Source organism: Colius striatus, chromosome 15, assembly GCF_028858725.1.
Source record: "Colius striatus isolate bColStr4 chromosome 15, bColStr4.1.hap1, whole genome shotgun sequence".
NCBI classification, from domain to species: domain Eukaryota; kingdom Metazoa; phylum Chordata; class Aves; order Coliiformes; family Coliidae; genus Colius; species Colius striatus.
Window position 1 is genome coordinate 18,128,174 of NC_084773.1, and position 13,601 is coordinate 18,141,774.

At 43.4% G+C, this 13,601-nt stretch overlaps 1 protein-coding gene across 5 annotated transcripts in view; it reads right to left on the reverse strand.

Annotated features, from left to right (window-relative positions):
* FOXP1 (forkhead box P1) overlaps positions 1–13,601 on the reverse strand; it is a 410,233-nt gene that overhangs the window by 328,749 nt on the left and 67,883 nt on the right. For all 5 annotated transcript variants that reach the window (XM_062008078.1, XM_062008074.1, XM_062008073.1 and 2 more), the window contains exon 2: positions 8,773–8,900. The gene's annotated coding sequence lies outside the window, so the exon portion shown is untranslated. The remainder of the gene's footprint in view (positions 1–8,772; positions 8,901–13,601) is intronic.

Below are 13,601 nucleotides of genomic sequence, written 5' to 3' on the forward strand. Positions count from 1 at the left end.
ATATCAAGTGTGGCTTTTCCACCCTCCTATAGACGTGGATTTTTGCTACCACGATTTGCAGGCTGGTAGCCATAAGTGGTTTAAATTCTTGATATCAAAAAAAGCTCAGAGCAGTGCTGACAATTAAAAACAGCTTTTACACACGCACAATAATGCTTCTCATGCTTTCAAAAAAAATAATATGCATATCCATATTACCATCATAATAAGTGCCACAGAGTGACATGATATGATTGAGTATAATGGCTCCTTTGGAGCCATTATGGTCGATCAGTAAATAATACACTTTTGAAATTGTCTAACTGCATATTTACACTTGTCAACTCTCATACACTTCAGTGACAGAATTTAAAAGAAACACTGTAAAAAATTGTAAGAACATTAAACCACGAAAACATTTTGCTGAAGTGGTATTAAGGTTTGACTTAAACCCACAAAAACATGGAAATTCCAGGTTAAGGCCAAATCTCTGAAAGCAACACCGTCTTCAGCTCACTGAGCTGTGCCCAAGCGCATGCAGTGATCTGGGCAACACAAGGCACGAGGCAGGAAGGCAGGACATGGCCAGGTCACGGTGTCCCAGGGTATCAGGTAGGCAATAAGCCACTGTGGAGGGCTCTGCTCATCAAAATCACAGGTGAGAACCAGCCCATCTACAGCAACTTTTCACTGTTGTTCCAATTCTGGGCTCCCCAGCTCAAGAGGGACAGGGAACTGCTGGAGAGTGTCCAGCACAGGGCTACCGAGATGATCAGGGGACTGGAGCATCTTCCTTATGAGGAAAGGCCTTGGGACCTGGGGCTGCTTAATCTGGAGAAGAGGAGACTGTGGAGGGATCTCATTAATAGTTACAAATATCTAAATGGTGGATGTCAAGAGGACGGGACATCCCTTTTTTCTCTTGTATCCCGTGACAGCACAAGGGGTAATGGAAAGAAGATGAAACACAGAAAGTTCTCTAAGTTTACTTAAGGAAAAACTATTTCCCTTTTGAGGTGAGGGAGCCCTGGCCCAGGCTGCCCAGGGAGGGTGTGGAGGCTCCTTCTCAGGGAGGTCCTCAAAACCCACCTGGATGCATTCCTGTGTGACCTGATCTAGGTGGGACCTGCTTTAGCAGGGAGGTTGGACTGGATGATCTCTAAAGGTCTCTTCCAACCCCTATCATTCTGTGGTTCAGCAGGACAACATTTAATTGTACAACAAAGCCTGGACTTTGACTCTGTTTATTCAGATGAAATTCCCAATTAAGCTGAGAAGAATTAATCTTCACTTATTTTGGAAGAAGTCCCGTTGAGACACTAGGAATTCTGCCTAGCTGAAACACATGGAGAAAAACTTCAGGCTTTGACCCTAAAAAGGCATTGTCAAAAAATTATGTTAAACAAACATGACAACAGAATATTAACATCTCAGATTGACTCCATGTGGGGGGGAAAAAAAAAGACTGGGGAACAAGATGTTTTTTCAAGAGTAAAATAATAGCCTTGGCATTGGCTTCTTTAATTGGTAATTTTGTGTCTCTTGTTCAGCTGAAGTCACTTTTGCTCCAAGCAGTGGTGGCAGCAACTTCACTGGTTCCAGTGGAGCTCTGCTGAAAACAATAAGCATCAAGCCCCAAAATGCTGCCTGTCTTTCTGCAAGGGCCAGATCCTGCTGCCCTGGAGTCAAGAGGATGTTGAATGCTTGTGAGACGCCAAGAGCAGCCCCAGGCCTCTCCTCTGCAACAAAGGGACCCCAAATGCTTGAGACATTCTGTGCCACACTCTTAAAACTATGCTGTAAGAAGCAATGACGGATATTTTCCTAGAGCAAAGGTCTTCCTTCCATATATATCTATCTCCTTGCTCAGACTTATCTATTATTTAGCTTGTGAGAAAATCCAAAAAGGCTTGGCCTGGCAGACCCGTGAAGTTTTATTGAAGACACAGCCACCACACCCCTGTCAAGAGGGAGTTACAGCTTGGTTTTATAGTCAACTCTCCCCTTGACTGGGCGATGATGGAGCAGCCTCCCTCTAACACTCAGCATCTGGGATTTTACAGCTGCTGTGTTTAAATGGGATTTTCACGACCAACAACTCTGTATTTGGTTCCCTTCCATATCAAAGTGAGAATCATCTCTTAAAGCTCTGCTGGGAAGGAGTATTAGCAAAGACAATGAGTGTTTCAGGCTACTTCCCCAGGTGTATTGTCCTATGCAAGTACTTTAAGTCCACGTCCTCCTCCCAAAGCAGTTCCTGAGGACTCTGCTATATGCACCCTCACAGGCTTCTCCACGTGGCCACCTGATGAGGTCAGGATCTGCCACCAGCTCAGAGAGCCTTCTCCAGATTCCATTTCATAAGCACTCCCTGGAGAGGTTTGCTTTTGTCTAAATATTACAAACCATAGTAGGATGAAGACTTAATAAACCCTGTTGCCTTTTCACTTTGCACAGCATCTGTCTCCTCTCACTCTACCTCATGGCACATGCAAATGTCAGAGTGAGAACAGTTTTTGTATTTCCTTGGGTCGCCCAAAGTGATATAAGCAAAGGTAAACAAACTACTGAAGTCTGGGTATTTTTACTTCAGATGGGATGTAAATCAGTGGATGAAAGCTGGGAACAAATTGGCAATACAAGGGTGGCTTATTAAAGTTTCCCTCCCCCAGCTTCTCATTCCCTCAGTGTAATAGAGCTGACACAACCCTATGCTAAGGAAAAACAACCACCAACCAAAAGAGACATAAATATTTCCCCCGAAGTCAAAGACACTTCAAGATGTTTGGCCAGCTCTTACAGAAAGAGAAAAGCACTTCCCTACTGAGGGCAGAAATCTTCACCTGTAACAGGTCAGGAGGAGACCAGACACCACCCTGAGTGCTCAGGATGGGCACAAGCTTCACATGGGCCATCCCACTGAGGAGAACAGACAGAATGAGTGTTTGGGATGGGCACAAATTCCACACAAGACATGGCAACACAGCAGAACTTGGGATATAGAAGGTGCTCTGCTCCTGCTGCACCACATACATCACTTCTCAAACAACAGCCAGAGCAAGAGCTTCATTCCAGAGCTCAAATCTGAAAATGACCAGTCCTGCGTAGAGCTGAAAGTCGCTGGGAAAATGGGTTTTTAAGAGCAGCAGCTCCAGCTGCCACCTAATTGTCTGACCAGTGGGTGCCCCAAACCCACAGCCTCCTCATGCCATCATCTCCTGGCTGAAAGATGTTATGTGCTCCCATTCTTCACTCCCTGCCTCCTTGTTTAAAGCTTTCTGGCTGCTAGTGAGGAAATGAGTCTGCCTTGCTCTACCTTTCTCTCCATCACCTTGCTGTCTGAGAGGATCGGTGAGAAAATGTTTCAGCTGCTCTTACACTTGTACAACATCCATTTCCTGAGGCCCTTATGGAAAAAAAGGCTGTCTTCCATCTCCTGCTGATGATAGTTTTATCAGGTAATAGCACAAAGCAGGAATGATCCTGTAAAGCTGTAACTAATACCCAAAGATATCCCAAAGGCAGCAGTGAGACAGAGAACACGCTCATTGCCTTCACCTAGCAATGGTCAAAGCCTGAACAGCAACCAAGGGACAGGCAAAGCCCATCTACTGAAAAGCACATCATTACTTTAACCTGCCATGAGTACTTGTTCAGCTCTCCTGATTTGCTGCATGCACATTGGGTTTTCTGTTTGGTTTTTTATTTTAAGTTAAAAATGGTTGCATTTCAATGGTTCCAGACACAGCAGTGCCAAGGAAAAGGAGCCTCTGGTCCCTGAGAGGGACTCCTCTCAGCACTGGCTTGACACATAAAATCTGTTTCTTCAATTATGTCTTCCTTCTTACCTATTTTAGACATGATGGTGTGAAAACATAATAAATCCTCATGGAAAAAAAAAAAAACTGAAGGAAGCTGAGAAAGTATTCTTCAGATCATAATTAAAGGCCTTGGCTCAGAAATGCTTTAATACCAAAACGATAGCTGTTTGCACACCCCAGCTCTGACCCTGCACCACACCAGCCAGCGCAGGCTTCTCACACCTTCCCAAAGCACTGGCATCTCCATCAGCCTTAAGAACTGCCTTGTTTAATAGAAACACAGTTACTGCAAAGCCAAACTCCAGCTACAAGCCCCACTTTGCACTGTTAATGCTCTGCATCCATGAGGCGCCGGTGTTTTGCAACAGTTTGTCACACATATACTCACGATCCACGCCAACTCGGAAGTTCATCACACTGCATGACCTCTCTGCTCTGCCACTCCTGGTTCAAAACACATCTGCAGTATCAACTAAGGGATCTTAACCATGCATTCAAAGACTATACCAAGCCAGGGTGAAGCCTTAGATAAAAGCTCTGCTCAGGGTTTACAGTTCATCACTTCAAGAGTGATCTTTTCTTGTAAAATGACTTATCAGAATAACGGATTTTATTTGTGTGATAAAATAGATTACTTGAAAAAATTGTCCCAAGCAATCATTATAGCCCTGGCAAAAATCAGGGCTTGTTCCACCACTGCAACTAAAATTCTATATTTGGTTTCATAAAGCAATGAAAACCACCACTAATCAGGCCAGGAGAGAAGTCTACAGCAGAGCTCTCATTTTAGGTGTGAGATTTTTGTACTAGGGAGGCGTGAAATTCCCCTTTCTCCTGGTGATGAGAAATGCCCCTTGATGCTCCATCTCCTCCAGGACATAGCCAAAGTGGAAATAATTTTCAAAACTAATATGTACACGGAGTAACATGGTTAACATCATCCAATGAATTTAGATCCACCTACACGGTATAAATATATCTAGATACACTGTCACCTTCAGCAGAATTCATTAAAATAATGTTGTATCTTCCTTGTTAAATGTAATTTTTTTAATTGAAATTTAATCTTACTGCATTATTTGGTAGATTTTTAATTGACATTTGTAGTAATTAATTGGTAAGCATTACAGCTTTGTCTGAAGAATTTAAAACTAAATTTGACATCGAGATTGGCCAGCCACTGCTGTGAGGTGCCTGCTGGGAGCATTTCATCATCCTCCCAGCCCCTCCTGCTGATCAGAGGTGGGAGATGATGGTCTCTTTCTTACAGTCATGAATTACATTACTAATGTATTCCATTACCACCACGCAAATGTCATGTTAATTCCTGATCATCATCAAGTCAGACAATGGTTTCCACGCTGGCACCCAGCCAATTAGCGGTGTGGAAAAATATTCCGCCAATTATATAACTTGAATTAGGTTAAGGACTCAAGAGAAAGCAAAATAAATGCTTTGAAAATACTTCTGAGATAAAATGTAAGTTGACACTGTCTTCATGCGCTATAGCCAACGTTATACAATCTGATAGGCAGCTGCCAACATTCATAACTGTTTATTAAATCTAGCCTCTCTTTATGGTGGCAGCTAAGATCTGTATTTTTACCAATATTAGGTTCATTGTGTTATGAAAAAAGACCAAAATACTTAGGAGCATTCACACCAGCTTATAAAACATATTATGTAGTATATTAAATTGTTAAAATTACTTCTTCTCCCGCCTGCCACAAAGAAAGTTCCATGGACAGAAAAGTTTCCGAAAAGCAAAGTTTTCCTGTAGTCATTGATACTTTAAAGAGGAAGGGAGATCCTGGGAGGACAGAAGTGCCACCTCCAGACTGCTGACATCCCTCCTGCCATCGCAGCTCTGCTGGGGGATGCTGAGCCCGGCTCTCAGTGCTCTGCCCCACTCCCCCCATCCCACCAACACCCATCTGGGTTAGCACAAGTCGCTGACCTGGGAGAACCCACTACTGCTCTGCAGCTGCAGACAAACCCCTTAAGGTTTTGCTCCCTGGCTATCACAAGAAGCATCACAGGCAGATAAAGCCCTGTGTGTAACAGGAGCCTGTGCACTGGAGGAGAGGAATGTGGCAGGAGCAGGGCATCCCTGCTGAAGGAGGTCCCAGGAAGGCTGCTGGAGATGCCTCCAGCTGCACAGGGACAGAGCCAGTCTCCAGCACCGCGTCAGCTCGGTGTGTGCAGCGTCAACCCTGCCGCCAGCTCACTGTGACACCATGTTTCTAGTGTCACCCCATTATTCTGATGTGTTCTGTTCTTAATTTATCACACAAGCAGGGTTATCTCCAACTTTAAAAAGGTACACAGCACCAGTTCCTTGACTTTTAAACACGCATAACTACAAGCAATTTGTTAAAGCCTTTTACTGTGACTTTGTGTCTCATTTTCCTTGGTGCTGCAACGAGGCAATTCACTGTTCTGGCTGCTTACCCTAGATGACCTCTGCCTGCCATAAAATGGTATACAACTAACCGCTCTGCTTTAAATAAAACCCTTGCCTCTTCGAAAGGCCCTATGTATTCAGTCGACACAATCAGCAGAAACCACATTTGGTTACTCAATAAGCTGGAAACTTCTGAAACGTGCACGGCGATGAATGAATTCTCCTCATCACCAGGGACACTCGAGTGGCGAACAAGAGAGACCGCCGAGAAGTGGCTCTTGCCGCAGCCAGAGAAAGGATCGCTCCTTTAAGCTGAACTCTCAAGGAAAATGAGAACAAAAACTGAATTAGCTCAACATGTACCCTCTGCAGTCAGCACATTGCTAGGCAACTTACCATCTCTTGATAGAATTATGGTGGAGGGCTGGTCGTACATCAGGGTTAAGATGAGCACAAGCACCAGTTTTGGCCAACTGCTCCTTTCCAGTGGGACTGTTCAACGCTTCGTCATTTCATATTATTATTTTGCAATATTTTCTAAGCATCTAGAGAGTCTAATGCATTCAGAAGGGATTTTACAGCTATTGTGTGACATGAAAATTTTAGGATAACTGGAAGTAAGTGAATTTTAGAAGGAATAGCACGTGTCTGTCTTTGCTCAAGTCAGCATTTGGAGAGAATTAATACTCCTTCTTTTCACCACTTTCATTTTTTAACACTGAAGCTATCCAGAGGGCACACTATTCAAAGGCTTTGTCCTCGCTCCAGATGTCAGCTGGCCACATCTCCATACTTCCACAACTCAAGCTGGTATTTCAAGAGGATGCTTCAAAACAGCCCGGGGTCCTTCCATTTGCCATCACTGAGACCAGGCCTGAGTCGCAGGCAGTGCCATGGGGCTATCACAATACTTGCTGATGTCATACTTCACCTATGCCAGCCTTAGAAGGGCCTCTATCTTTAATAGCAGCTTGGATAGTAAGATTGAGACTCCAGGCATTATTTACAGTTATTAAAGGAGTATTAAGCAAATGCACAGACTGCTTTAAGTAGAGGCAAGTACCTTGTGTATAACCCCAAGTTTTCCATGCATACTTCATGGGCACAAAGAAATAATTAATTAGCTAACCACCATGATTAAAATCAATTGATTCAGATGTGACAGCAGCTAGAAATTTCTGCATCAGTGGAGAAGTCTGGAGTTGGTCCCTCTTTAGGGATCTGAGTCGTATCAGCGAGGCTGGTAATTCAGACATGAAGGAAACGGTAAGAATCCCTCTCCTGCATGCACACTTTGAGCTGCCATATGGGTTTATTCAACTGTTTACTACACCAGTCGGTAAAAACTGAACAGCTATTATAATCTTTGCTAAATGACACGGTAATTATGCTACCTCTGGAAAAGAAGAAAAAAATAGAAACTTAAAACCCCACCACAATTCACCAGTGTGTGAGTTTCTTGAGTTTTATATTCTTTGAATTGAAATGCACTTTCTAACACACAGAGGGATATTAAATATATAATAGAAACCTGAATTTATTTAAAAAACCATTTTTGTGCTCACATTCCCTACACAATTTAATTATGCAGATTTCCTAGTTTTGAGAGATTTCTTGCATAGACTTTCCAATTTTCCTGTAAAATCAGATTATTCTTGTTTTCCCAACCTCGGTCTTCTGATTAATGAAGAAATGTTATCCCTCCTCTCACCTTGGTTGTCAGGAGAAGCAATCAGGAGGGGGTGGGTAACAGGAGATGGCACAGGAAGGCTCTTTGTGCCAGGCTGTGGGGGACAGGCACAGCCAGGAGAGGCACAACTGTCACTCATTTGGCACAAAAGGGACCAATAGGCTTCTCAGTTGACCAACACCATGGGGAAATGACAACTGCCCATTAACACAGAAGAGCCTCACACCAATCTCTCAAGCTTGACCAAGAGCACCCTGGCCAAAACTGGCTATTAAAGGCTTTGTGTCTGTGTCCGTCCAGGCTGGGCACAGCAGCAGCAATGCCACGCTGAACAGGGCAAGGGCATGTGACAAGACAGTTCTCCTGTGTACCAGTGACACCATTTTGTCACTGGGATGTAAGTGCAGCCAACAGCAGAGTTAATTATTTGTTGGCAATGGCTCCTTTGAGAGTCCATCATACAACACACGATGCAGAGGAGACCTCTCTGTATTCATATTTTATCACAACATAAATTGCCCACATAAGCACATTTAGACTTTATCTGCAAGGCTTCAGCTTGGGGCAGTAGTTTTTCCTACCCCACTAAACTCCAGTTTCACTACCAAAGACTTCCTGGCTCATAGGATTTGAGAGGATGTAGAGAAGAAAAGAAGGGGGGGAAGTACTTTTTCTGTATTGATAAAGTTTGGTACCACTGCTATTTCATGACAATGAAGGTCTTTTTTTTCAAAGAACAGTGGTGACTTGCTTTTAAGCACAGACAATCAAAAAAAACCAACCCCTATCATATTAAAAAGAGGAGAAAAGGGTGAGGGAAAGAGACTGTAAAAAAAAAATAAGTGAGAGTTACTGCAAACTCAGCTTAGACGACTCACCAGTTTTACTTGCAGGCATCACACATATCCACTCATGACTCAGGGCAAACACAGGAAAGGATCGAAACCCTTATCATGGCAAATGTGTCTGGAAGCTGGAGTCACTCAGAAAAAATGTTCTCAGCAGACTGAAAGACAAAAACATGTTTTAAAACTTCACTCAGAATCATAGCAAAGCCTACTGTTTCCCTTTGAAAATAAAAGGTGGCTCTAAATGCTGGAGGTGGGGAGAGTATTACAGGAGTATTTCTACACCTCAAGCATTACCACATGGCAGACCTTATTTGGCTTGAAATAATACTGAAGTGTAGAATATTAAGCAAGATTTTTGAAGACACACTTATTTCTCCTTTGCAATGTTGCTGCTCTGACAGGCAAGCTTGTGTTCCTTCCAAATACCAAAATGTGTCACCATCCAAATCCGTATTCTGCTCAAAAACACTGCACTGTGCACAAAATCCAGATACTTTAACCTACTTTGCATTATGAAACCATAACAGTCTCAGAATTTCTGAAATATTTACTCTCTGCCTTCACTCACAGCATCCTGATAAAACCTTAACAAAATGTAGAATCTCTTGTTAGCAATGATCTTGCCTCCGAGATAAGGAAAACACACATTTAAAAACTATTTGATGTTCCAGGTGAAAAGGCAAAATTTGCAAACATCAGTTAAGAAATACCAGTTAGCACAGTTTTCCCCAGTTATTAGAAGCACAGATTGAGTTTAAGCTTAGCTCAGAGGGAGCTGCTCGCTGTGAAGATGAAACATCCATTTTACTAACACAGCTATTTTAAAATAACACGTATAATTTCTTCATTGACAAAGTATCGACACTCAGAGAAAATTCACATTCAGAAACAGGAACAGGGGTGCTCCCAGAGCCGTTCTGTATTGCACCCATGAAACCACATGGGATTTAAAGAGCAGCTCCAGCACCTGCCCAAACTGGGAAGAGCATGTGCTGCCCTTAAGGATGTGCCAATGCCCAGGAGAGCCTCTGCTACGTGACAGGGACCTGCAGCGAGAAACCACAGGGGAGAAAAACTTTGCAACAGCAGCAAATCTCCTGAGGGACAGGGGGTAGGAAAAAAAAGGAAAGTAAAAATCACGTGTGGTGCTTCTGACCTCTTCATTCCCCCATCCTCTCCTTCCACAGCATCCCCAAGGTGGCAGCTGCTCCCAGCCTTCTCACATCTACCAGCACTTTGGCAGTGGTCAGAACTGTCACCTCTAAATTCACCTCATGGTGTTGATTATTTTGGTAGTCCACTGCTGCCTTCCTCAGGAACATCTGGAAGCTTTTGTCATTGCAACGACCACATGATATTTCATAAGACAAATGCAGGTACTTCTCTGTCCTTGAGGCTTTCTCCCCTCTTTCTCCTCAAGGCTTTTTCTCCCATTCTTTGCTGAACTCAACAAAGACCACAAGAGATCAGAACTCTAAATATAGAGATTATGTGACCCTATTATAGAACTGTGCTGCACAATAAAAACAGATCTAAAGGGGGTTTTAAACACCATTTATGCTAAACATGACTTCTTTCTCAAAAACTCTGAAATACCTGCAAACCAAAAGTGACCCAACATCTTTCATCACTTGTGTTTTATTTGTAAGAAAGAGAGCATTTGAGAGTAGCAACTGAGCAGTGTCAGAAACACACATCCAAGGCCCGCTTTATTGCTGTACTTGATGACAGGCATGTAGATGGGTCCGTGGTCAAGTAGCAACCTGCACCTATAGATGCTGGGGCAAGACTTCTCCAGCTGACCTGCTGCACCACAGTGTTCAGCTGCTTAGTAATATTTATCCATGATCTGTCTGTGGAGCAGGACAGTATTATTAGCACCGTTTAGAAGATGAGGAGGCTCATTTTTGGCTAATGTTTGTTCAAAAGACTTCATGCTCTTTTGAGGCAAAGTGGTATGTCTAAATAATATACTTGGTCTGAAGCAGATGAGGGCTACAGCTTACAAAAGCACCATCCTCACCTCCAGATCACTCTTCTCCCTCATTCTCCTTCACATCCGCCCTCAAGTATGAGGAATATCTTGGCATCTTTGTGTCAACAAGTAGATTTGAAAGCTAGGAGACCTTCTACACAAGGAAGCAGCAGTTGGGAGTAGGTAGACATCCCATCCCAGTCTGGTCTGAACTCTGTGCCAGTGCACCCAGATAAACGGATGTTTCCTACACCATGAAAAACTGACCTCACCAAAATACTCCCCAGGCAGGTTTCCCAAGGGAACAGGGTTTATATGATCATCACGTCCTTCCTGTGCCCAGCCTTCACCTGCATCTTTTGAATCCCTTGGGATTAATGGGAGCCGAGGGTTCCCAAAGACATGAACTCTAAGGGCACGAAGTCTGGGGTTCAAAACACTGGAGGCCTCAAAAACCATTCGCTCAGCTGTCTCCAACAGCCAGCTGGCTCACCAGTACTCCAGCTCCAGGCTGAGCCCAGCTAGGCAGCTGCCTGCCAGGAGGGAGCCCAGGAGGCAGCTCAGGCCCTTCCGTGGTCCTCAGCACTGGAGAGCCTGTGGAAGGCACGTGTAGCGCCGAGGGGAAGGGTGAGGGAGGGAAAGGAACAGGTAATAGATCAGTTCTGATAAACCAAAGCCTTTAATGATCTACCCACGCATTTGAGTTTGATCTGGCATTGACAAATTGAAGCTTTTAATGATGCACCCACACATTTGAGTTGGACACTCCTCTGCTACAACTTATACAAAAATAGCCTGCTGGCTTACAGACATTCTAATAATGCTGCAACATGAGCCAAACTCTTGACCACTCTGACAAAACTTATGCCCCAACAGATTCTCTGCTGTGACCTCCAATACAGGCCTTCTCCTCCACTGCCTTGCTCCCATCCAGACTGTCTGAAGGCTATAGCTAAATAACACGTAGTGAGAGCCAGCAGCTTTACCACAACTGAAGTACAAAGTCAATCAAACCTTGAAACAGGAATCTGGGCTTCATTAATTCCAGCAATCGCAACGTTTTTATTATCACTGTATTAATCAGAATAGGAAACCTATTAATCTGCCCCCAACAAAAATTAATCTTTGTAATATTGAACAGATTTGAAAGACAAGTTTTAATATTTCACTGGGAACAGGCAGGACAAACCTGACAGGCAGTAGATACAGGACCATTTGTTCAAGGGGACAGTAAGAGGTGTGGTGGGAGAAAAAAGGCAATAGCTGCAAATCAAGACAGTATCTGAAATTCCCATGCTCCACCAGAGCGAGTCAGGGACTGCTACATGGATCTGGCGTGGGGTACCGGCACCCAACTCTCATCAGTGCAGGAACTCCCCATCAAGCCATCCCACTGCTAACAAAGCCCAGTTTCAAGAGGAGAAAATGGGTGGCAGAGGAAAAGTCCTTACAAAATGATGGCAAATAGAATGGAAAGTGGCTGAGGAAACAACAACAACGAACAAAATGTGACTCAAAAAGAGGAAAACGACCCAAAGCATCTCCAGACAGCCATGCCCTGCCCAGGGTGGGTGACATGAAGGAGCACCAGGCTGTGGTTCTGCTGCTGCACTTCCAGTTCCTGATGGACATGTTATTCCGTTACTTGGCCAGATGTTCATTAACACAGCCTTAACCAACACATATACCCATATCTACACAGACACACATGCACCCTGGGACTGCATTCAGCACAATACATTTCATAACACGATCAAAGGCAGAACTTCAGGCATCATGTGCACCACTCACATTAGGCTGTTTACTGACTGTAAAGAAACTACAGAGTACTGTTTTAACTAATGATTTCTCAAAGCCATGTTGCACAAAAGAAAACAGGTTCAACTTGTACATCAGTGCCTAAGAGACTGCTCCAAAACAGACAACTGTATGAAAAGTTGTGCCCATGTATACATATATACAAAACTGTTTTTTAAGTGACTGTTTTAAATTAGAATAAATCTGTGTTCCACCAATTAAGCTCTGAATGCACGGCTCATACCGTTCGCTATTTTAAACAAGTGGCATAATAAATGCAAAAATTCAAATATTTTAGAGAAAATACTTGGAGAGTTGAGACATTAATTTTGCCATATACAATCTGTTTCGCAGGGATTCAAAAAGCGTTATTGCCACCCTGGGTACATTGGAGTAAAGATGAAATACCATCCTTTCATATTTACATATTAAAAGTACGTGCCTTCTTGATACAGACTACCCAGCTTGCTGATACATGACTCTGTTAAAAACAATACAGACTGTCTAGAAAATGCAAAGCTTCGAGCTACATGCATCCCTGCAAGAATTACCACACTCTAACAGGTTGCAAGTGGAAAGAAAAACATACTGCTGCCTTGTTTATTCTCCCCTCCAGTGTGTGTCCTGGGGGAGTGGGGCAGCAGCAGCTGCAGCTCCCCAAGGCCCTGCCTAAGGATGGAGCTGTTTACAAAACACCATCCCAGCAGCAAACAAAAGGAGTAAGATCATCTGGAAAGCCTTGGAATCTCAGGATATCCCCATCCAGGTGAATTAAAAAAAGGAAGAAAACAAAAATCCTTAACAAATGAACACCCGAACAACCAATTCTTATTTCTACCTCATATACCTGTATTTGATTGTAGCTTGACACACTCAGCAATTTCCTGAAATCCTTCAATACAGACATAATTTTTCTAAAATAAATAACTTTTTTTTCCCCTTTTTTTTCCCTTCAATACATTGCCATTAGAAACACATGCCCAAAGCATCATTAAAAAGACCACGAAGGCTGCTCACAGGGTGAACTTCACTGCACCAAGAGGTAACATTTGTTCTCCCCTTTCAGCTGGGATCCACCTCAACT